The sequence below is a fragment of the Pelophylax lessonae genome, assembly GCF_965119305.1.
Source record: "Pelophylax lessonae genome assembly, chromosome: 1".
In the NCBI taxonomy this organism is placed as follows: Eukaryota; Metazoa; Chordata; class Amphibia; order Anura; family Ranidae; genus Pelophylax; species Pelophylax lessonae.
Window position 1 is genome coordinate 506,732,332 of NC_138768.1, and position 25,685 is coordinate 506,758,016.

The following is a 25,685-nucleotide window of genomic DNA, read 5'->3' on the forward strand; positions in this document are numbered from 1 at the left end:
CATATTGTCTAAAGCACTATAACATAAACTACACTTTAAAACAAACACAAACACATTTCGAGCATAAACAAAAGACATGCAGACACCATCCAAAGCCCTGAAAAGCTTCAAAAGAACACTATGCTGCCATCATTTAGCTGTCCCCTTTGGCACCAATGCATTTCCCTATAGGCAACATTTCCCAGAAATTTGTCCAATTTTGCCAAAGTTTCAGCTTGGAAAATGTGGGCAATGTTGCTCAATTTTGCCAATCAGCAACTCCAGGTGTGCCAGCAGTGACAACACTGTTAAAGTTTTTAAAGTAATTCTCTTATTCATTGTCACAGCTGTAAAGTACAAGTACAATCACAACAATACCACTTTTGTGTGCATTATTTGCAGTTTGTACTAGTAGATACATAGTACATAGTAGGTCCCAGAAACAATACTGCATATTTTGTTTTTTGGTTTTTATCCTACCTAAAACACCCTGACCTTGGAACATGGCCTTGACCCTAACCCTAACACTTAGTCTGATACTCTGACATTGACCTAGCTGAAACCCTGATCTAGGTATTTTATTTTTATTTTATTTATTTTTTTTGCACAAAAACTTTTGTTTACGCTCTTCTCTAGCAAAAAAAAATACAATGTATCGTTTTCCTCCATTTAAAATTAGGCAGAGTACAGGGGCAGATTCTACAGATTCTGATCACAGGCTATCACAGTGATCATGCATTCAAGAACAAGTCCTACTGGCACCTTATTCTTAGTACGAGACCTTGAATTGTCAGTGACAAGTTGATCTCTATGCTGGGAGCACCCGCAGAAGAGGTCAGATATGTGTGTTTGCTTTCTGGCAAGGAAGTAAAGGTTTGGATAGACTAAGAAAACTGTGGAACACCATTCAGGCTATTATTGCGGTTTGAGAGATCTATTTGTTATGGTGACCAGTATTACAAAGAAAGTGAGGGGATTTTTACTGTACGTGAATTCATATTTTTAGAAAGTCAATGTGTGAAATCCAAAAAAACATATAATGAATCAATTGGTGAGACATAATGTAATGGGAGTAAGTGGTTCATGACCCTCTAGGGTTGATTTACTAAAACTGGAGTGTGCAAAATCTGGTGCAGCTGTGCATGGTAGTCAATCAGCTTTTAGCTTCAGCTTTTTCAATTAAGCTTTGACATAAAAAAATGGAAGCTGATTGCTTTCTATGCAGAGCTGCACCAGATTTTGCACTCTCCAGTTTTAGTAAATCAGCCCCTCTGTGTCAGTATTGAGCATGATTGGTTGAAACTATCTGAGTCAGAATCAAAGTATCCCTAAAGATAGTTTAAAATGTTGGTAACTATTGTGTAGCTAAATAGTAGAAAGGGCTTAAAACATTTGCATTCTGAGCTAATACAGATCTTTTTTTATTTTATCAAAATGTTTTCTCACAAGCAGACCATATAACTGCAAATGAATAATATGGGGAAAATGTATATTTTTTAATTACCCAAATACAGGACAGAGGAGAAGTCTGATTTAAATATAATGTATGTGTTTCATCACCATAACTTATGAAAATATTGTTCAAACTGTCAAGGCTGTTGATGGAAAACATAATTGGAATATTCTTTTTATTAGCGTTAATTTTATCATTCTTTTCTGTAGCTGGTGATCAAAAGTATTTTGGGCATTCTTGTCTCAGCTCAAATATATTTTTGGGATATCTTACTTGAATAGCCTGCTTTAGATCATGCAACAGCATTTCAGTGGGATTGAGGTCAAGACCACTGGTTGAGTCAATCATTGAGAAGGATCTGTCTGTTCTTGCAGACTTAATAACACCATGCAATACAAATCTGCAGCTTCTACAGCAAGTAAGCACTTTCTTATATTAAGAGGCTTAGACTGGACAGCGACATAATCTTGCCCCATACAAAGAATAAGACATGATCTTAAAGATGCAGTTTAGTTTAAACACCAATTCACAGAGAAAAAAAAAAGTTGTGGAAGTGAGAGTTCAGAGAAATGCAATTGAAAGTTGAAGGGCATAAAGGATCTCAGCTATATGGAAAGGTTACTTAATTAACATATTTATCCCTGAGTCGAGGTAAGTAGGGGGGCAGACTGATTACCTTATACAGTTTATATATACAGGTATATATATACATATGTATATATATATATATATATATATATAATTTATTATAATAATATATATGTATATATATATATATATATATATTTATATATATATATATATATATATATACATGATTGGTTCATGAAGTAAACTTACAAAGTGGTTCACTTTAGAGTCGTTGCAAGGAGGCCCTCTGCACCTGGAGTAAGGGAGGCTTAACCTCTACATACAAAAATATATGTTTACAATAGGAGCTCTAAAAATTGCTACGGATACAGATTGCTACTCTACAGATTGTTTAAAAGGATAGACATGTTTCTCAATATGCAAAACATAACCAGTTATTTATATTTAGAAGATAACACAATAGATTGATGACCCATGCTTTATAAACTTTTTTTGCCTTTCTCTGGATCAGCTGCCAGCTTAAGGTTCTGAAGTAGCAGGTTTTTAATTTATTTTTGTCTTATGGTTGAACTTTATGAACACACTTTCTTTTTTAACCTAACTATAAATATGTAGGATGATGAGCTGAGTGGACCCACAAACACCCTTCTTCCAAAAAGTTGCTTGAATAAATTCAGAACTGGACTGTACTGTATCTAAAAAAAAATCATGAACCACCCAACAACCAACAGCAAACAGTTTAAGACTGTTATTCCCACCTGACCACACTTCACAGTTTGGCTGAGGATTTCAAAGCAATGTTTTTCTCTGTGGTGATATCTCATGAACATCATTGTACAGTTTATTTTTTATTATTATTTTTTTTTATTGTAAACCTCGTGAACACTTATGCTATCAAGTGTAAGAGATTCCTATAGATCTTCCAAAGAACAAAGGTTATTTGCGTAAAACGTTGCATGTGGTGTTGGGGGAATCCAGGTAAATTCTTGATGTTTACAAATATTTTTTTCTCAGACTGTTGTGGAATAATAAACTTTCCAAAACCTGGGAAGCATACAAGCTGTATAGATGCTGCACGCCGTTACTGAAAAGACCCCTGAAATATTCTTTCTAAAGGTGCAAATGTTGTGACCTTCTCAAACCCTTGCGTGTATTTGGATTTCCTATAGTACCTTTTATGTTGATATTGTTACACAGTAATCCTGTTTGAGAGGTCTCAATCTCACAGCTTGTTCAGAATTTGAATTTTAGTCAGTCTACAGACATAAATTTTATCCTCTTTTAAGATTTTGTTTTGTTAAGATACACTGTGTCTGCACCCCTAGAATAATGATCTCTTGGGTGGATTCATTAAGGCAAAGAAGTAAATGTTACTAATGAAAGATCAGTTAGAAGTCCTACTAATGATTACTATCCTATGCTTCACAGATCATTATAGTCCATTACCACACTACAGTGCATTTGGCAAGGTGATCATTTGCTAAAGGAGCTGGACAAGTTTTAGGCAGCAGGTCAATGAAACTGCTAATCCAGATGCATGTTTTTCCATTTGGTCTTAATCCCTTCCTGCTGCTTCCAGGCAGACATTATTGATACTAAGTGGCCGTTCACTCATTATAATTGAGAAATGAATCATTTAAATTGCACTTCAACTAATTTGGGATTTGCAGGATCTCATATGAGTGCGTGGATTCATTTTAATGGAATGCAAACCAAGCAATACAAAGGCAGAATAAACGTACAATAAATGTTAGGATGCAGTTTTTATGGTGGTATGATGTAAATATGAAGCAATTATTATAAATAATTCATCAATAACAGGTGCTATTAATAACAGCAAAGTATACATATGTATACTTTTTCACTAAATTTGCATATCATTATTTTTCATGCAGCATAAGGTATTGGAAACAGCACTAACTATACAGGGCTCTTGAAAAGCTGATAAAACTAAATATATTTGAACATTCCCGGGGTTTTGTTTTAATTAGTTTGTTTTTATCAGATGCTTGCCTGATGCTATTCAGTGATTGATAATATTCTGCCTGAACTTATTAGTAATAAGGCCCCATTCACATGGGCTTTATTTGTCCAGTTGCATATTAAAAACAGTTTCAGTTTACATCAGTTTTTATGTCTGTTTTCAGCTCAGTTCAGTTTACATCCATTTTTACATGTGCCCCCTGACAACCATAACAACCATAACTCATCCCTACTGTCAGTGGGGGAGTTCCCGCTAGTTGCCAGTAGAATGTAAACGAAATAGCTGATGTTAAAAATGTAAGAAAAAAAAAACACTGTGCGAAGCCCCCCCCCCCCCCCCCCCCATCCTCCGCAACCCATTTCAGGCCCTTTGGGTCTGGTGTGGATTTGGGGGAGAGCCTCACTCCAAAAAACAACAAAAAATTGCATGAGGCCACCCCCAAAATCCATACCAGGCCCTTTGGGTCTGGTATGTTTTTTTTTTTTGGGGGGGGGCTCTCACCAGAAAAACAAAACAAAAAAAGGGCATGAGGTCCCCTCGCCAAATTCATACAAGACCCTTATCCAAGCTTGTAGCCTGGAAGTCCAGCATCCGTTTACATCTGATTGACCTTAGAAATGCATTGCTACCTGTTTTTCAGCTGTCATCTGGATGGATGAAAAACAGACTTTGTTTGAATGCCCTTGTGAAAAGGGCCTAAGAGTGACATTCATTTTGACAAGGTGACCAGCCCTAAACCTGCAGTGAACCACGACTTTACTTCATTGTAACCTGAAGCTGCAGCTCTTAAAAAAAGTCCACTTCTGTTTAGATGAGACCTTTCTGCTGCAAAATGACCAACACATTGTGTTTTCTTGCTATGATCAATTTTGCCATTGTCCAAGGATTAACCCTTTAACATTGTATCTGTTTCTCCTCACTAATGGACAAAAATGACAAACAAATAAAAGTATGTGTAAAAAAATTAAAATGAAGATAACATAGCTATATCTGGGCTTTATCTAGGTCAGTGTCAGAGTCAAGGGTCAGTTTGTTTTAGGCAGGATTAAATAAAAAAAAGTTTTGTATTTTTTGTTGGGATTAGTGTTAGTGCTAATGTTAGTGGTCCAAAAAAAAAAAGTAAAATAATCACTAATATTTCTAGGCTATATTACTGGTACAAACTACAAATATTTTACACATTTGTGGTATCACCTCAAACCTAAGGAGTAGGATACGTTTTTTTTTTTTGTTTCTTTTTTTGGTGGTGGGTCATGGTAATGGCAAAAAGTATACAGGTACATTTGAAAAACATGTTTTTTTTTTTTACTATCTTGGGACAGTTTTTCTTTGATAATAATAAAAAAACAGGGGATATCCATTTCCATTTACCACCAACAAAGGCTCAATTTATTGTGAATTCACCTGGATACACTAAGTAGTTGCAATGATATTTACCATTTTAAAGTCATTAAAGTTTGTTTTAACCCCTCATGCTGAGGTTAAAGCTCAACTGTAATTAATTATTAACCACTTAAGCCCCGGAAGATTTTACCCCCATTCCGACCAGGGGGTATTTTGCGATTCGGCACTGCGTGACTTTAACGGAGAATTGCGCGGTCGTGCGACGCTGTACCTAAACGAATTTGGCGTCCTTTTTTTCCCACAAACAGAGCTTTCTTTTGGCGGTATTTGATCACCTGTGCGATTTTTTGATCACGCGCTATAAACAAAAAAAGAGCGTCCATTTTGCAAAAATAGCAATATTTTTCCCTTTTTTTTATATGAAATTCCCCCCCAAAAAAATGTAAAAATCAAAATTTTTTAAAATTTTCGGCCAATTTGTTTTATGCTACCTATGTTTGGTAAAAAAAAATCGCAAAAAGCGTATTTTGATTGGTTTGCGCAAAAGTTATTGTGTTTACTAACTAAGGGAAAGATTTTTGTCATTTTTGTTGTTTTTTTTTTTAACGCGTAATGGCGGCGATCTGCGATTTTTTTTGCGGTACTGCGACATTGCGGCGGACAGATCGGACCCTTGACTGACATTTTTGACACTTTTGGGGTTACCAGTGACATTTCTACAGTAATCAGTGCTATATATATGCACTGTTACTGTAAAAATACACTGGTAGTGAAGGGGTTAACTTTATTTGAGAGGGAGGGGCTGTGTGTGTCCCTAGGGGCGTGATTCTAACTGTTATTGGCTGGGGCTTCAGCTGTATGCAGACTGATCAACGGATCTACATAGTAGATCCAGATGATCAGCTCTCATACACCGGGGAGAATGACAGGTGGCTTGTTTACACAAGCTGCCTGACATTCTCCCTCTCCCCCGCCGATCGCAGAGTGGCCGGCGGACATCGGGTCCGCCGGTCACACGCGCGGGGGGGTCCGTGACCACTCGGGAGCGGGAGCGCGCCTCCGGGGGCGCGCGCTCGCTCCCTAGACCCTCACAAGCTAGTGACGTAGCCCTACGTCACTTTGCCTGTGAGGGGCTGACCGCCGACGTAGATAGTCGTGCGGCGGTCGGCAAGTGGTTAAAAACATTAAGGGTACTGTAAAAGTCAACTGTTAAATTGAAAGGGATCTATTGCTATGTTACTTTAATGACTTTTCCTCTCACACTAGTACACTTCCATTGGACAAGAACAGCTTTTACATTCCTGCTGTGGAACTGTTGTTCAGCAATAACTTTTTCGTTACCTAATATAACAAAGTAACACATGTCCTTTTTATAAAGGACAAACAAGACTTTCTTTTTATATTTGCATGCAAAAAAAATGAATTTCTATGCAATCCTTTGACAAAAAATATAACATATATACAAAAGGACTTTGTTCTTTTTCACCGGCATTCATTTAAAAAAAAAAAATGTTACTGTAAAAAAAAAAAAGTATAATTTTATTCTATAATCTGTCCCTTTCAAAATGGCAGTAAAATTATGATTCTGTTACAAAGCATTGCAAAGCTATTTACAAATAAAATACATTTTTGAAAATGTTTTTAAAATAATAGTTAAAGGAAGAAGAAGTTTATTAGGGCTGATTAGGGTAGCTTATGGGTTATTAAGGGGTTGAATAGACAAATTTTATCAAAAACTTTTTTTTTGGGGTGTCAGTTTGCTGTAGGTGACATTATCTACAAATCAAAGTTTGTCTCTTTGATCTGCTGATGAATGAAACTGAATACATACAAAAGCAATAATGTGTCAGACTAAATGGGTTCTTAGCCTAGCGGTACTCATCTTGTACCCCACAGATTACACACCTGCAGGACATCTTCAAAGATGTGCATGAGCCAACTGAACTTACACCCTCAATGTAGAAAGTATTGATAGTTTGAATTCTGCAAGCATAGACCCTTCAAGGTAAATTGATCTCAACCTATATCATTAGTCACAATTGATGTAAGAATATTTAGCACATTCCTAGAGACTTGCTTGACTAGCATACATTTGAATCCTGGTAGGCAGTAACAAGATGGGATTAATTCTGTGGTGATCTGCATATGCAGACTTTTTTAATCAATATTTTCTGTACAGTAATGCAAGGTGGGGACCAGTGGTCTCCCTTGACACACATAAATCTCTTGACAGCATAGAATATATATACCTACTTCCAGAGCTTTGGCACTAGATGTATCTGCTGGATTGGTATTCTGTATTCAAGTCCATGGCCAGAATTAGAGTTAATGGGGGTTGCTTTGCTAAAGTGCAAAGGTGAAACTTACCTTGCAGATTGAACAGCTTATTTGCCTTTAGTAATTTAACCCAATCACTTAATATCAAATCCCTTTCAAATTCAAAAATTCATTGGTGAAGGAGGCAGATTTACTTCCTTTCTCCTCTTCCCACCATACTTGCTATGGAGCCCCAATTACCTTTTTCTTAGATCAACCCCTAATCAGATTAGGAGTGTCTCCCAATGGTTCCCTATCAGAATCTTTGACCCTGAGATGGCAGTGACAGCTCATTCAGTATGCTGGGACGGTGCAGTGAATGTGCTCTCAGTATGCAAACTCAGGACCCCGTGGAAGCATACTGTATGTGTGGCAGCTAGGTGTTAAAGCTCTGCTTTCTTGTTGACTCATATATATATTGTGCACTAGAGTGTAACACCTAGGGAAGGTTATTTATCAACCCCTGCTCAACAAGACAAAATCATTTTCTGTAATATTTATGAAATTAAACGAATAATAATATGGACCAGAAAAGAAAAATTGACAGGGAAAATGATAATGTCTCTTTACAATCAGTATCCTTTAAGGAATTTTTCCCCCTGCTGTAGTAAATTGGATCAATGTTTGCTGGGGTTTTTCGCCTTCTTCTGGATCAACTGTGGGTTGATTGTATGTTTTTTTTTTTTCTTTCTTGGTTGAACTACAGTAGATGGACTTGTGTCTATTTTTAACGTGACTAACTATGTAACTAATACTACTGTATGTAACAATGCTGCTGAAATGTGTTACATTTGTAATTAGTAATTCGTTGAAAAATTCCCACTTATTTTGGTGGTCAGAGGAGAAAGACACTTTACTTTGGTGATCAGCAAGGGAGGAGTCCCTTAGAATGCTTGTCAGTGGTAGAAAGACCCCCTTACATTGGCGGTCAGTGGAAAAAAAATGTAATTACATTGGTGATCAGTGGGAAGCATGCCACTCTTACGGACAGCTAAAGAAATCATTGATGTCAGTGGTTACTTAAATGAGAGGTAAAATTTGAGGCTGCACAGGCACCAAACCCTGGCTCTGCCAAGTGACATTGGTGCGGATCTATGCAGGCATCATTAAGCAGGAAATAATCTGTCATTGCTTACTGCTTAAGGAACCCCTGGGGGAACTATAGGATTCTACCAAACTATGGTTGAGAAAGGCTTTTTTGTTACTTTGAATTTTGCAAACAGAATGTTTAAAACTCTACCATAGGCTCGTTTCTATTGAGACACTAATTGCTGAATATATAAAATGATCATATTTTAGTAAGCTATCTAAAGGGCTGAACATATTTGCACAGAACTGCAAACTGGTACCTCATTTTGACACTGCATAAATAGAGTTTTGACCCACATGAGGGAACTGTAGATTCAAAGTCTTTATACAGTATGTGAACATATACGTGTGTGTTCTCTTTTTTTTTTTTTTGACCTTTCCATTCTGTAAAATTAGAATACTGTTAGCAGCAGTTAGTGTTGATAGTACTAGAATGACCTACAGGATACACAGTACCCAGCACTTGTGTTGCAGTAACAATAGGTTTTTAATGTTATCAAATAGAAGGAGAAGCGCAGCCAAGAATTACACAGACACCATGGAGTTTATAGTACGTAAAAATATGACCACCCTGGGATACATAAAAGACTTTATTGTAGGTGATCCTGCTTTTTCACACCTGTATTCAGAAAGACGCTTACAAAGAAGCACACAAAATTGGTGACCCTGATCAGAAAAGGGCAATGCAGTTAAGTACGTACTTGCTGATTGTTCCAGCAGGCCCCATACTAGAGAAGTGTTTAGAGGTACCAGCAAAGGTTTTTTTCAACACATTCAGTTCTTGAATAGAGGCTTCAATTACAAAAAGAACAAATAAGTAAGCCAACATCTACTTTTACTGCATATTCAAGGTGTTGACTTTAATTTTCAAGTGTTGTATCATTGCTTAAGACAGGTGCATTGGGATATTATTGCCGTTCCTGTTAAAAAAGCATTATGAGATATAACACACATCAATGGTTAACAAAACTGACATGAAATGGTGTTTACCAATGCATGTCAATGTATTGCATATAGTCGGAAAAATAATTATTTGATTCCCTGCAGGGTCTATAATTTTTATCATAGGTGTATTTGAAAGGATAGAGACAGAATATCAACAAAAAATCCAGAAAAAGCACATGATACAATGTTATAAATTGAGTTGCAGTTAAGTGAGCAAGCAAAACATGACTTAGTACTTGGTGGAGAAACCATTGTTGGCAAGCACAGAGGTAAGATGTTTCTTGTAGTTTGGTCCACTCTTTTTTACAGATCTTCTCTAAATCCTTAAGATTTCTTGGCTGTTGCTTGGCAACTTGAAGTTTCAGCTCCCTCCATACATTTTCTATAGGATTAAGGTCTGGAGACTGGCTAGGCTACTCCATGACCCTTATGTGCATCTTCTTGAGCCACTCCTTTGTTGCTTTTGCGGTATGATTTGGGTCATGCTGAAAGACCCATCCACAACCCATCTTCAATGTTCTCACTGAGGGAAGGTTCTCATCCAAGATTTTATAATACATGGCCCTTTCCATTGGCCTCTCAATGCGGCAAAGTCGGTCTATACCTTTAGAAGAGAAACAGCCCCAAAGCATAATGTTTCCACCTCAGTGCTTGACTGTAGGGATGGTGTTCTTAGGGTCATAGTCAGCATTTTTCTTCCTCCAAACATGGGAAGTCCCCCTCCTTAAGAAGGCACATGTGCAGTCATGCCAATGAACATCTAAATGATTCAGAGTAGGATTGGGAGAAAGTGCTGTGGTCAGATGAGACCAAAATTGAGCTCTTTGGCATTAACTTGACTCGCTGTTTTTGAAGGAAGAAAAATGCTGACTATGACCCTAAGAACACCATCTCTACAGCCAAGCACAGAGGTGGAAACATGATCCTTTGGGGGTTTTTTTCTGCTAAAGGTACAGGCCGATTTGCCACATTGAGGGGCCAATGGACGGGGCCATGTATTTGTAAAATCTTGGATGAGAACCTTCTTCCCTCAACCAGAACACTGAAGATTGGTTGCAGATGGGTCTTCAAGCATGAAAATGACCCAAAACATAGCGCTAAGGCATCAAAGGAGTGGCTCAAGAAGAAGCACATTAATATCATGGTGGAAGGACCTGAAACTCAAAGAGACAGCCAAGAAAATTTAAGGACTTAGCGAAGATTTGTGGAGAGTGGACCACAAACCCTTCTGAGATGTGTGCAAACCTGGTTACCAATTACAAGGTAACATCTTACCTCTGTGTTTGCCAACAAGGGTTTTTCCACAAATCATTAAGTCATGTTTTACTTGGGGGATCAAATACTTATTTTACTCACTGAACTGCAATTTCATTTACAGCATTTGTTTTTATGTTTTTTTCCCTGGATTTTTGGTTGATATTCTGTCTCTATCATTTAAAATACACCTATGATAAAAATGATAGACCCTTCATTTCTTTGTTAGTGTGCAAACTTACAAAATCTGCAGGGGATCAAATAATATAATAATAATTAATAATAATAATATTTTCCCCACTTTATAGGTGAACAAGCATATAAAAAAAAATCACAAACCTATACACCTGATAAAGTGCATTAAAACACATAGGGCTGAATGGGTCATAAGGCATGTTGCAAACACTGCCAGTTTCGAGAATTCCCAAGGCTGAGTTAATTCTGGAATTGTAAGCAATTAACCTGTATTAGTGATATGCATTGCAATAACCTTTTAAAAAAAAAAGACATTAAAGTATACTAGACCTGATATGTAATATCAAGGTACCTGAACTCAAGGAGTGGCCCCTTCATTGATACTGATATAGATAAACGTATATGTCTTTGTCAAAATGCTCATACACACCTCCAGTAGCATAAATGTTGATAGCTAGCTCTTTGAGCAATCAAGTCATTTGCTGCCATTTTATTGTTTTTATTATTTAGGGGTTTTTTTTTTTTATATTCATTTTAATTTGTGTTTGATATAAGGTTAGCAGTCACTTTTAGCTGCTGTCCTATTCATAGCAAACTGTTTTGCTGCATGCTTCCCTTTAAAAAGTGATTTTTTTGTGTCCTGGGGTAGGTATTTGGGAGTACAAAAATTCTGAGTGCAAGAACAGTGTGCACCTAAACCACCTCACATTATTTCACTCACATACTGCACCTCTCTATGCCCATGTAAAAGTAAGGCATGCACCAGTTAGATCTACTATCACTAAATAAAACTGCCATACTGCTGATCATTTTTACACTGCTGTATGTTGTACAGTAGCTTAAGTCTCGTAGTAAGCCTGTGCTGTTTTTATCTAGCAAACCTGGGCCTAGCATTACTTGTTAAAGTTGTCCTGCTGAAGTTCAATTTTACACTACTGTATTATCTGCAGGCTTTTAAAGTGGTTGTAAACAAAGATAACCAATACTAAACTGAAAATTTTGGCTAAATCAGCAAAGCAGCACACCTAATTTGTGCACAGTCTGGGAGGAAAACGAGCAACCTGTCTTCTGTAATCCTCCCCGCTTTGCTACTGAAAAAATGATACATGCCAAAAACATGTGTTGCCACACTTCCTCTCCTTTCATTGACTGACATGCAGAGGAGACTCATGCATGAGCATGAGTGAAGGGTACGTTTCTCCTACTGCCCCAGCATGAGTAAAACAGTGTTTCGTTTTAGGTGCTTGCAAAACCCATAGGCATCAGTTCCCAAATATATGCACAATTTTATCATTTGTTCTGTAACCCAGCAGGAAGTGAGGTACATGCACTCCTCTAGCACTTCCAGCACACGCCCATGGACCTGAGATTTTCAGAGAGCTGTGACAGGTTTAGAGATGAAAATACTGAGGTAAAAATACAGCGTTTTGGATTTTTACAGAGCAAACTATAAAATTGTGCATGTATTTGAGAACTTATGACCCACTTTATTTCTTGCAATAAAACACCTGAATGTACTTTTTTCTGTAGTACTCTGCAAATTTTTAAAATTCTTATAGTAAAACCACAGCCTATGTTCTTTGTCTCTAGTTTGGGCCTTGCTTTGATCATTAAAAATGTCCTGCTGCGGGTCAAATTTACACTGCTGTATCATCTACAGTTTCTTAATTCCTAATAAGAGCTTGATAGAAATTGGCCAGTGGCAGGACAGTTTTGCATCAGTGAGAACAGGGATAGCAACAGCAAACTACTGATAGCATTCTATCCGTTGTCCAAAGGGTCTATTAATATTTGCATGTGTTGTTACAAAAGCTACTTAAAAAAAACATATTTTTTCTCTACTAAAATAAATTATATCGGGATGCTGCTGCTGCTGCTGTGTGTAAGCCAAGACTACTGTTTTTAATGTGCCTTGTTCACACCAAACATTGTATGTGCATAAAAATGCAGCTCAACTCACATGGTGTAAACAAGCCCTAAAAATTGTCATCATTTCACCACAAGATTTTTCCTTCATATATTTCAATGGTACTATTTACCTCTAAGTCCTGGTTCCTTACATTTTGAACAAAGTTCCATTCATCCTTGGAGAATTTAACTTGGGCAAATGCAGCTTTTACTAGTATAGGTATATTCTTACTTAAATTGGCTGGATGCATCTTGCTTATCTGTACCATGGCAGTTCAGGTTGTGGTACAAAGAGTTTTTTTTTTTTACATTTGGGGAATTTAAGGCTGGGTTTACACTATTCCATGTGCATGCAGAGCACTTGGTTTAATACATGTGTAGGCGTAAGTGGGTCCATGGAGTTTCCCTTTGTCTTTCACACTAAACTGCAGAGCATAGATGTAAAGAAGCCACATAAGAAGAGCATTGGATTTCTACTTGACATATATTTCCATGCGGCATAATGTAAGAGCTCAAATGGACAGGTCTGATAAGCCTGTTCAAATAACAGATCTAAACATCTAGGGCTTCGTAAGAACTGGATTTAATAGATACAATGATAAAAAAAAAACAGAAACAGAATCAAAGAATTTATGAAAACAGTAAATGGGCTACAAAAATAACATAAACAGAAAGTGACCAAATGTTGCAGAAATCGGTGCAAGAAAGATGCTTCTTTGCACATTCTCAGTGGTTAATTAGACCAGGTAGGTGAGAGAGGAGGGTGGATACACCACGGACTGAGCAAGGACACGCATATAGTGGACTATCACAGAACAGACTAGGGGAAGCACAAACTGATTGGATAGTCGGAACCCATAGGCATAGGAACATAGGGTCAAGTTAGATTTGCGACAACAGATTTTATCTGCTTATATGTTGCAGGAAAGTTAAATTAAAGCGGAGCTCCACCCAAAAGGGGAAGCCCTGCTTGTTTGATCCCCCCCCCCAGCTGCCACATTTGGCCCCTTTTTAAGGGGGGGAGCAGGTAAGTCCCCCAAAAGTTCAGCCCCTCTCCTCCTTCCACAGCTGCCGGGCACAGTAGGGAACCGGCTATGGAGCCGCAAGGCTTCCCTGCCAGTTTCGCTCACAAGAAATGGCAGTGGCAGCACCCGAGATGGGTGCCGACATCACGGGAACCCACGGACAGGTAAGTGTCCTAATAATCAAAGTCATTAAGTATTTGTAGCTGTTGGCTTTTAATTTTTTGGTGGGGTGGCTGGAGCTCCACTTTAATTACCTTCATGCACTTTATATTTACTGGAAAAATGTTTTAAAGACAATATTTAGTTCAATTTAGTACTGGTAGATGAGAAATAGGGTAGAAAGATGCTAGTGTAATGATTTACAGAAAATATACTTGGATCGAGATAGCGAGAGGCAACTTATGGGTAGAAGATGAACAAAAGAGACTAGGTAGGGAATGAGGATGACAAAAGATGCAAAGTGCTAAAGTGGCAAAGAACTGGTTATGGCAAAAAGAAGGTGGGTTGACAAATGCCATGGTTAAGGAATAAGTCAGACTATGGTAAGCAAATCAGGCAAATATATAATGAGCAAGAACAAGATTAGAATAACAAATGCAATGGCTGGGGAAGGCTGGGGAATGATGAGTCTGACAGCCAGAACAGGTAGAGAAAGTCAGACAGATAGACAGTTACTCTGAGAAAATGAGTCTGTCAGATCGGACAGGTGGAGAATAACAAGGCTAACAGGTGTGATGGGCAGATATACATAGGATTGATAAATGGTATGGGAGGGAAAAACATGATCGTCAAATGAGAGCAATCAGGATGTGTAAAAGAGGGTGAGAGTGACAGACAAAAAAGGAGATAAACAAATGGAATGGGTGGAGTAAGACAAGACTCATAGACAAGATGGGTAAGGAGAGACAAGACTGACAGATGGTATGGGTGGAGAAAGGCAAGACTGACAGATGGAATAGGCTGAGAAAGATAGGGTTGATGGAAGCAAAGGGCGAAGAAACATGACAGCAACAGACTGGAGGGGTGGATATAAAAGATCTGACAAACAGGACAGGTAAAAAATACAAATCCTCACTGATGAATTCAGCTAGGAGGATAAGAATATGGGGTCTTAAAAGAATAAAACTAAAAATGGTAAAATGGGGTTGAGCATGAGAAACGAGGAAAGTAATCCTAGGAAACAGCTGAAAAATACTCAAGAGAAAAAGAGGAAAATTAAAACCAGATTAGTTACTGAACAAGCTGTATGCTAAAAATTAGTACATAAACCAACATACAGGAAAAGCAGTGCATGGATTCCAATTGGAGAGCTGGATAGAAAGGTTACATTACATTTCTGTGCTGCTGTATATTTTGAGACTCTTAACCAGGTATTGCAACTTGTTTTGAAATAAATATGGTTAACATAGAAACATAGAAACATAGAATGTGTCGGCAGATAAGAACCATTTGGCCCATCTAGTCTGCCCAATATATCTGAATCCTATGAATAGTCCCTGGCCCTATCTTATATGAAGGATAGCCTTATGCCTATCCCATGCATGCTTAAACTCCTTCACTGTATTTGCAGCTACCACTTCTGCAGGAAGGTTATTCCATGCATCCACTACTCTCTCAGTAAAGTAATACTTCCTCATATTACTTTTAAACCTTTGCCCCTCTAATTTAAAACTGTGTCCTCTTGTGGTAGTTTTTCTTCTTTTAAATATGCTCTCCTCCTTTACCGAGTTGATTCCCTTTATGTATTTAAAAGTTTCTATCATATCCCCTCTGTCTCTTCTTTCTTCCAAGCTATACATGTTAAGGTCCTTTAACCTTTCCTGGTAAGTTTTTTCCTGCAATCCATGTACTAGTTTAGTAGCTCTTCTCTGAACTCTCTCTAGAGTATCTATATCCTTCTGGAGATATGGCCTCCAGTACTGCGCACAATACTCCAAGTGAGGTCTCACCAGTGTTCTGTACAGCGGCATAAGCACTTCTCTCTTTCTACTGCTTATACCTCTCCCTATACATCCAAGCATTCTGCTGGCATTTCGTGCTGCTCTATTACATTGTCCTCCCACCTTTAAGTCTTCTGAAATAATTACTCCTAAATCCCTTTCCTCAGATACTGAGGTCAGGACTGTGTCAAATATTCTATATTCTGCCCTTGGGTTTTTACGTCCCAGGTGCATTATCTTGCACTTATCCACATTAAATTTCAGTTGCCAGAGTTCTGACCATTTTTCTAGTTTTCCTAAATCCTTTTCCATTTGGCTTTTCCCTCCAGGAACATCAACCCTGTTACATATCTTTGTGTCATCACCAAAAAGACAAACCTTACCATCGAGGCCTTTTGCAATATCACTTATGAAGATATTAAACAAAATTGGTCCCAGTACAGATCCCTGAGGTACCCCACTGGTAACATGACCTTGTTCTGAATGTTCTCCATTGACTACAACCCTCTGTTTTCTGTCACTCAGCCACTGCCTAATCCACTCAACAATATGGGAGTCCATACTCAATGACTGCAGTTTATTGATAAGTCTTCTATGTGGGACAGTGTCAAAAGCCTTACTAAAATCTAGATATGCAATGTCTACTGCAAAGTCACAAAATGTGCTAATGCGCATTAGAGAGGTTAGCAGAGAAACCAAATGAGCCGTTTTACAATGTGCTGAGCATTTGATGAATAAACTAGGGGTGAAGGCTGACAGAAAAATGCAGAGGAATCTGCAATGTCAACATGTAAGGTGGGAGCTGGAATGCACTGAAGTGCTGACTTGGAACCTGGAAGCTCCCACCAATGTAGGCTAGTTAGGCAAATCTAGCTTTTGGCTTTTGCTATGATCACAGGAGCAGTGATTGTTTTATTTGGTCTGCTCAAAGCTTCACAGGCTGGGGATTTGAATACTTCCCCCTGTGTCAGAACCCAGACTTGAACCTGGGATCTCCACGGTGGCTGGCAATGACTCGGCTTGCTGAGCCACCTGAAATGATGAACAGTTCCATGAACAGTTCCTTGAACAGTTCCTTGGACAAATCCTTGAATGGTTCTACCTTGAATCTTAGTTGCCTTGAAACTTATACCCTTTGCTCCTCCCATGAACTTCCTGATTTAAGCCATGTCTCTGCACTTCCTGTTTGCCAGAATATTGTGCCTTCTCCAGCCAATATCTGGCTTGTCTCTCCTGCTGCCGCCCATATCTTTGCTACTATTCGTTACAGATCTTTGGCTTGTTCCTCGACTATGCTTCTGCTGAATTCAAATCTGCAACTATTCCTTACTGACCTTTGGCTTGTTCCTCGACTACGCTTCTGTTTAATCCCTACCTGCTATATCTGCTCCTGGACCCCGGCTTGCACACCTCCTGGTGGGGCAATCCTGAGGACAGCGAACTGGTACTAACACGCAGCGAAGCCCATCTCCACCTTCAAGAGCTTTGACCGTGACAGAATATTCTGGCCCAAAACATGGATGCCATTGTAGCAGCTGCTGTGGCTCCTTTCAGGGAGCAAATCTCTGAGTTGCAGGCGTTTGGTGTTAACTATCAGAAAAGGTTTGCTGAGTTACAAATTGAAGTGAAAGGGCTACACGAGGACATCCTTGATCTGTATAGAACATTGCAGGACATGCGTTCTTGAGATACTGCTGCCGTTGATACTAACACACGGATGCCCCTCCTACTCGAGTTTAATGGAGACTATCCCAATTACAGAGATTTCCCTAATCAATGTCGTATATACTTTCAGATGCAACCTGCTGCATTTACTTCTGACAGAATAAGGTGCTGTTTATTATCAATCCCCTTATGTAGAGCAATACGATGTCATCCAGGATATTTCCAATTCTTATGTGGCTGCTATGAATCAAGTTTTTGATGATCCTAACCGCTGCGCTACTGCTGAGGCAAAATTGCACAATTTACGGCAGGGTAGACGCTCTGTTGAAGCTCTGTTGCAGAGTACACAACTGAATTCTGATGTTGGATTTCAGATACCAATTGGAATCAAGCAGTGCAAAAAAGTCAATTTCATCGAGGAGACTCTGAAAAAGTAAAAGATGAGTAAAAAATCCTGATGACCTTGAGGCTTTGATTAACCACTTAAGCCCCGGAAGATTTTACCCCCTTCCCGACCAGGCCCTATTTTGCGATTCGGCACTGCGTGAGTTTAACGGACAATTACACGGTCGTGCGCTGCTGTACCTAAACTAATTTGATGTCCTTTTTTTTCCCACAAATAGAGCTTTCTTTTGGTGGTATTTGATCACCTATGCGATTTTTTTGATCATGCGCTATAAACAAATAAAGAGCGTCAATTTTGCAAAAATAACAATATTTTTCACCTTTTTTTTTATATGAAATTCCCCCCAAAAAATGTAAAAATCAAAATTTTTAAAATTTTTTGGCCAATTTGTTTTCTGCTACATATGTTTGGTGAAAAAAATCACAATAAGCGTATTTTGATTGTTTTGCGCAAAAGTTATTGCGTTTACTAACTAAGGGAAAGATTTTTGTCATTTATGTTTTTAACGAGTAATGGCGATCTGCGATTTTTTTTGCGGGACTGCAACATTGCGGCGAACAGATCCGACCCTTGAATGACATTTTTGACACTTTTGGGGGTACCAGTGACATTACTACAGTAATCAGTGCTATACATATGCACTGTTACTGTAAAAATGACACTGGCAGGGAAGGGGCTAACTTTATTGGGGAAGGAGGGGTTAAGTGTGTCCCTAGGGGCGTGTTTCTAACTGTGCAGGGATGTGGCTTTACATGTAACAGCAGAGATCTACGGTCCTACATAGCAGGACCGTTAGATCTCTGCTGTTACACAGGGAAGAATGACAGGCGGCTTTGTTTACATTAGCCGCCTGCCTTTCTCCCTTCACAGCAGACGATCGCGAGTGACCGGCGGACATCGGGTCCGCTAACTTGTTAGGAAACAAGCCGGGCGGGAGCGCGCCTCCGGCGGCGCGCGCTCACCTGCTTTTGGCTCACAGGCTAGTGACGTACCCATACGTCACTTTGCCGGGCTGATCGCCGCAGTATATGTACTTGCGGCGGTCGGCAACCGATTAAATTATGTATTCAAATTGATCAAAGCCTTACTGAAAGGAGAAATGAGAGACTAGGAATTCTAGGCAGTAATGGTGGCATGCGTTTTTCTACTACTCAGTATACTCCTAAGTTTCCAAGACTGATATTATAGTATCCGAACAAATAAACGTAATTTCTCAGTCTGTCTCTCCTTTGATTCAGGAAGCAAATAAAGTTAATTCTTTATCATCTTATTATGTCACCCTTTTAAAGCTTATCATTGAAAGGGGTGAAATCCCTTGCTCTGCTATGCTGGACTCAGGGGCCAGGGGGAAACTTCATGCCCAAAATAATAACTATCAAAGAAATAAACTTGCCCCTATTGATATGGAAATCGTGGATGGCTCACCTTTGTCTTCGGGACCTGTTACCAGTGAGACTGTCCCACTTGATCTCCTTATTGAGACTGACCTTTCAGCTGATCACATCGCCCAAGTTCCCTATCATCCTGGGCATTCCTTAGTTCTCTATCCATAATCCTTCCATCAACTGGGAGACACATTATTGTATTTTACATATCTGTAATTTGTACCCATACACCATGGCTTTTGTTCTGGGAGAGGAGATTGACAAAGAGATCAAACTAGCATTCCAAAAAGATTCACCTTTAGCAGTGAATCAGGAGGATGAAATTAAAAATGTATTCAGGGAACATAAGAAATTATTTACCAAGCATTTAAACAGAAAATGAGACGTTTCCTTTCTTGAGACTTACATAGAGCACCAAATAGTACCTAGGGGACTATGTGACAAGGTTGTCCCAGCTGAACATTTACACAATGAACGTTTTATCCAAAAATGGAAAACGTTATGCATTGAACACGGAATATCCGTTATGAAAATCATTGTTGAGGAGGAAAAACTCCAAATGATGGAACTGAACAAACTAATTGAGGATAGTTCATTGGGACTTGAACCTTACAAGGAAACGGAGGAGTTCATGAAACAGAATGAATCTCTAAAGAAGGATATTGAAAGAATGCAACACAACTTAAAAGCAACTAAACAATCCAAATTTAGGAGAGACTTGGAGGACTGGGAGAAAGGGGAGATCTTTGACTTGACCATAAGACGTTATAGAAGTCGTTCGCGACGCTGCTTCCCATAGTCCAGATCACAATCCAGAAGCAGAAAATTGCAAAGCGACATGGATGAAGAAACTGTCAAGTCTGTGACTTTTTTAGGACCGGAGGGGGTGCCCGAGAGGGAACAAACATTTCACCCCCAAACGCAGAACAAACCAAAGGATCAAAACTCAAGACAAGGACGGGAAGGAACACGAACAAGGAGCCAGAGAGGCAGGATGAACTAGGACAGTGTTTCTCAACTCCGGTCCTCAGGGCACACTAACAGGCCAGGTTTGCAAGAAAACTGACAGGTGATATAATTTGCTGCTCATTGATTGCAGTATTCTAGTCTGCATCTCCCCAAGGTAATACTTAAAATCTGGCCTGTTAGTGTGCCCTGAGGACCGGAGTTGAGAAACACTGAACTAGGAAATGAAAATAGAGAGAGAATGTCAAAAGAGTCATCAATTTGTCAAGTTTCCCCCTCGCCCCTCGTCATGAGCGCTTATTCCAGAAAGGAATGCCGATCTCACCTGTAGACAATATGTGTGAGTTCACAGTATATAAGGATGTGGTACTTTTTCTATGCAAAGTATATTTGCGGTTTCTGCACACACATGCAAATACAACAGAAGGAGCACAGGCTACCCTTGATGAGAATGACACAAATATGCTGGATATCTTGGATTCCCTCCTAGCTGAGAATGAAGGTTGGGATGAGGACATCCATCCCCAAACCAGAAGAACTGGGATCTCCATTAAATCCACAAAGATGTCGTCTTTTGGAAAAAACAAGTGGCTAAGCCTCTTCCTTGATATGGTAAAATCAGACTTGGAGCACCTAAACTGGTCAATACATGACATGGATAACCTTACAAAAGAAGAACGACGGGCCATCAAGGAACTTAGAGAAGCCAAGCAAATTGTGATAAAACTAAGGGATAAAGGTGGCAATGTTGTGGTATTGGACGAACAGCTCTATGAAAAAGAGGTGCGAAGACTTTTGGGTGATCAGAACACATATCTAAGGCTTGACAACAATCCCTTTCCAGCCATTGTGTCGGAACTCAATGGGAAAATCAAGAGAGCGACGGAAGCAAATTTACTAAGGAAACGGGAATCAGAATACTTGACTGTCAATGAATACAACATCCCGACCTTTTATATCATACCTAAGGTCCACAAATCCCTGGAAAACCCACTGGGATGACTGATTGTCTCGGTCATCAATGGGCCCATGGAAAAAAACGTTAAATATCTGGACGCCCTCCTAAAAGAGATGATCACAGGCCTACGCTCTTACATACAGGATACCAGAGACTATTTAGCAAAAATTTCCAATATACAAATCAACACAGGAGCATGGCTGGTAGGAATCGACATTGAGTCACTTTACACCTCGATTACACATGTATGGGGTTGGGAAGTGGTGGCGAGGTTCCTAGATACAAACTATCCACAATGTGGACCACAGAAGGAGTTCATCTAAGAATTGTTGTAATTTACCCTGGAAAATAATTGCTTCCAGATCCTCCATGAGTTTTTGAAGGCTTTAAACATCAATGACCACAATATACAGTTGACGTATACATATGACCAAAACCGTATTTCTTTCCTGAATCTATGGATTTCCATAGAAGACAACAGATTAGTCTCCTGCACATACAGGAAGGACACGGCAGCGAACACCTTGCTAACAGTCGACAGCTACCACCCTAAATGGCTCAAGGACAGGATTGTGGTTGTACAATTCCTCCAGATTAAACGTAACTGCACACCTACAGTGGACTATCTTAAAGAAGGAAAAGAAATGTACACACATTTCCGTGAAAAGGGATATTCCCACAACCAACTTAAAAAAGCACGGAAAAAAGAGGCTACACGTCCAAGAGAAGATCTCCTCAAAATTGACAGACCAACTTCAGATGCAAATATCAGCCTAGCCCCAACAAGAATAATCACACAATACGGCTCACAGTGGGACTTGGTACATGCAATTTAAAAAAAAAACACTGGGGAATCTTGACCAACACCCCAGGTTTGGCTCAACTAGTGGGCCCTGAACCAAAACTTGTTGCCTGAAGAGCCAAGAACTTAAGGGATATTCTGATTCAGTCCAAGTTCACTAAATCATCTCAAGATACCAGGCTGTCAAAATTCCCGAGGCCAAGAGGCATGTTTTCATGTGGGAAGTGTCAAATGTGTCCTTTTGTGGAAAGAACAGACACTTTCTATGACTCCTTGAATACTAAAGAATTTTATATTTGGGATCTCATTAACTGCTCAACTACAAGGGTCATCTACATGCTAACCTGCCCATTCAACAAAATATACACCGGAGAAACAAAGAGCCAACTACGTGTACGAATTGGAGAACATATGAAGGAAATTCAAAAGAAAGATCCAAAGAAACCTCTAGCCATACACTTTGCCGAATTCCACAATGGTGATCTTAACGGAATGAAAATAAAAGGGATCTACAGATTACAATTATCCAAGAGAAGAGAAGACTTTAACCGGATCCTCCTTCAAAAAGAAAAGTGGTGGATCTATATGTTGAAATCCCTCTCACCACAAGGTTTGAACGTGGAACTCAATTTACAGGTTTAAACCCTTGACCAAGATATATAATCACTGAGGGTCCATAGCACAATTCATATTATAATCAGGTGGGCTTACCACATCAGGGTGTATATCTCATTCCTTACCCGCCAATACCTCCCCTTCCCCTAATTTCTCTATCAGTCTTCTTTAGCTCCCTCACTATCCTTTTTCCATCTCATTTATCTGTATGCTTGGTCAATATTAACCTCCATGATTTAAATATGGTTCAACCCTTAAATGTCCCCACTGGTACCTTTCAACCTTCATTGGGTATGTTGATACCAATTTAGAATTTATTTAAAAACACTAGGGATAATTTAACATTTATACAACTCCACGATACCGATATGCTGATTACTTGCCTTTATACTTTTTATAACAAGTTCCTTGCATCTTCCTTCTGACTAAGCTATGGTGTATTCTACTTTATTCAATGAGTATAATCTGTACAAAGCAGCAGACAAACTGGACTGCCACACCTTATCAAAGAACAGGGTGGTCTCTGTGCTGATTCAGATCAGTTAAAAGGGTAGCGGGACATGCTTCTTGACGTCCAGACGAAGCTATGCATCTGCTATGCGAAACGCGTTGATGTCACCCGCCAACAGACGCTGGTCGGAAGATCCCTGTACCAGCACGAGCAAACACAACCATCAGCGGCTTTGCAGACAGCGGCGCACTGTCTCTGCCACCGCTACAAGTCTCTCCACAGACTCCGCAAGGATCCCAGGAGCCACTCCTTTAACAAAGTGCAAGCTTTAAGTGAACCAAAACTACTAAAGACATCTAAGTGGTGATCCATTCACCTCATCCATCCCTTACACAGGATACATACTTTTTTCAGCAGGATCTGGAACCATCCGGGAAGTGTCACAAGGATCAAGGTGACACTTTGTTCCACCCAATTACAAGGGTTGATTTACTTTCCCCGGAATTTTTGGGGAATTCTCCCCCCTTTTCTGACTTTTTTTAATTACTTTTTTGAATTGTTTGATCATTCTGTTCCCTCTGTTCCTATTCACCCCATTTCTGGCTCATACTTTCGGAATAATTTGCCAGGATGCAATGCAGGCACTGGCCGCTTTAGTGGGATCCTCATACCTTTATAGTGGACTTACTGTCTTTTTCTGAGATTTTTTGTCTTCAGTCTATCTTTGCATATAATTGCTCGAGCATAAAGGGTCCTGGCACTGTCACTTATTTCCCCTTGATATTCCCATATACCTCACTTTATACATGGTTAACCAACTTGGCGATTTGCCTGTGGGAATTTTCTGATAGTGTCACTCCTTACCTGACGTCCGGATGGTCATTTGCTACCCATGCTTTTAAACTGTTTTGTTTTGTTTGTTACCCCAATCTGGGTCACTACTGTCACTCATTGTTTGCACCTAAAATATCACTGTACCTGTCTGACTGAACCACATCTTGTTACATGTGTTGACACATATTCATACCAAAATAAAACACATTTTTTGGATTATATATCGCCCTGTGGTTTCATTTGTCTATCCCCATAAGGCCCTCTTTTGTTTCTACTGGTCTCTTCCAATATATCTTTTTATGCATGGTAATTACCCAGTCATATGACAAGCTGCCTCCACAATACCTTGAGTTTTGGGAAGTTTGTGATAAAAAGAACACTGATCGGCTGCCTCCTCATCGCTCTTATGATTATCCCATTGAATTGCTTCCAGGGACAGAAATACCCTTTGTTCGCCTTTATTCTTTATCAGAACCTGAACTGAACCTGAACTGAAGGTGCTCAGGGGGTGGCTTGATGAGAATCTAGAGAATGGTTTTATCAGACACTCAACTTCTCCTGCTGGAGCAGCCTTATTCTTAGTGCAGATAAAGGACTCCACCCTGCGTCCATGTATCGACTACAGGGATTTAAACTGCATCACAATTAAAAGTCGCTATCCACTCCCACTGATTCCGGAAATGCTTGAGAAACTATGCTCCGCTAAGCTCTTAAGTAAATTCGATTTTACGGGGGGCATACAACTTTGTCTGCATTTGTCTCGGGGATGGATGAAAAACTGCTTTCAGAACCAGATATGGACATTTTGAGTCTTTGGCAATGCCCTTTGGACTTTGCAATGTTCCTGCCTCCTTTCAAAATTTCATTAATGATGTTTTTCTAGATTTGTTGGATTGTAATAGCATATTTGGATAATATTTTCAATTTTTTTCCGATAATTTGGAAGAACACCGCAAGCATGTCTGTACTGTCTTCGAGAGACTAAGGCGGAATCAACTTTACATCAAACTATTCAGTTCTTGAATACATAATTTCTTCTGATGGAGTGAGCATGGATCCGGATAAGATCAGAGCAGTGGTGGATTGGTCTGTCCCTAGGAATTTACAATGATACAACGATTTGCTGGATTTGACAACTTGTACAGAAGATTTATAAGGAATTTCTCCAAGGTAATTGCTCAAATTACGCAGCTGACAAAAGGGATACCTTTTTTTTGTGGTCATTTGAGGCACAGGTTGCCTTTAGTAAACTAAAAACTCTCTTTACTTCTGGACCAATACTGGTACATCCAGATCCAGAGCTACCTTTCATCGTAGAAGTTGATGCTTCAGATTCTGCTGTTGAAGCTATCCTTTCTCAAAGAAGAAATGCAGCTTTATCCTTGTGCCTATTTCTCTCAACTGATGTCTTCAGCCGAGGAGAATTATGATATTGGAAGCAAGGAGCTTCTGGCATTTAAGAAAGCATTTTCTCAGTGGAGGCATCTCCTGGAAGGGGCTAAGCACTCTGTAACTATTCTCACAGATCATAAAAACTTAGAATTTTTTCATTCTGCCAAACGGTTGTCATCTAGACAACC

The 25,685-nt window shown here is 39.3% G+C and overlaps 1 protein-coding gene across 1 annotated transcript in view; it reads left to right on the top strand.

The window, feature by feature from the left end:
• Positions 1-25,685, top strand: part of SSBP4 (single stranded DNA binding protein 4) — a 682,195-nt gene that overhangs the window by 167,712 nt on the left and 488,798 nt on the right. The gene's annotated exons all lie outside the window — the stretch shown is intronic.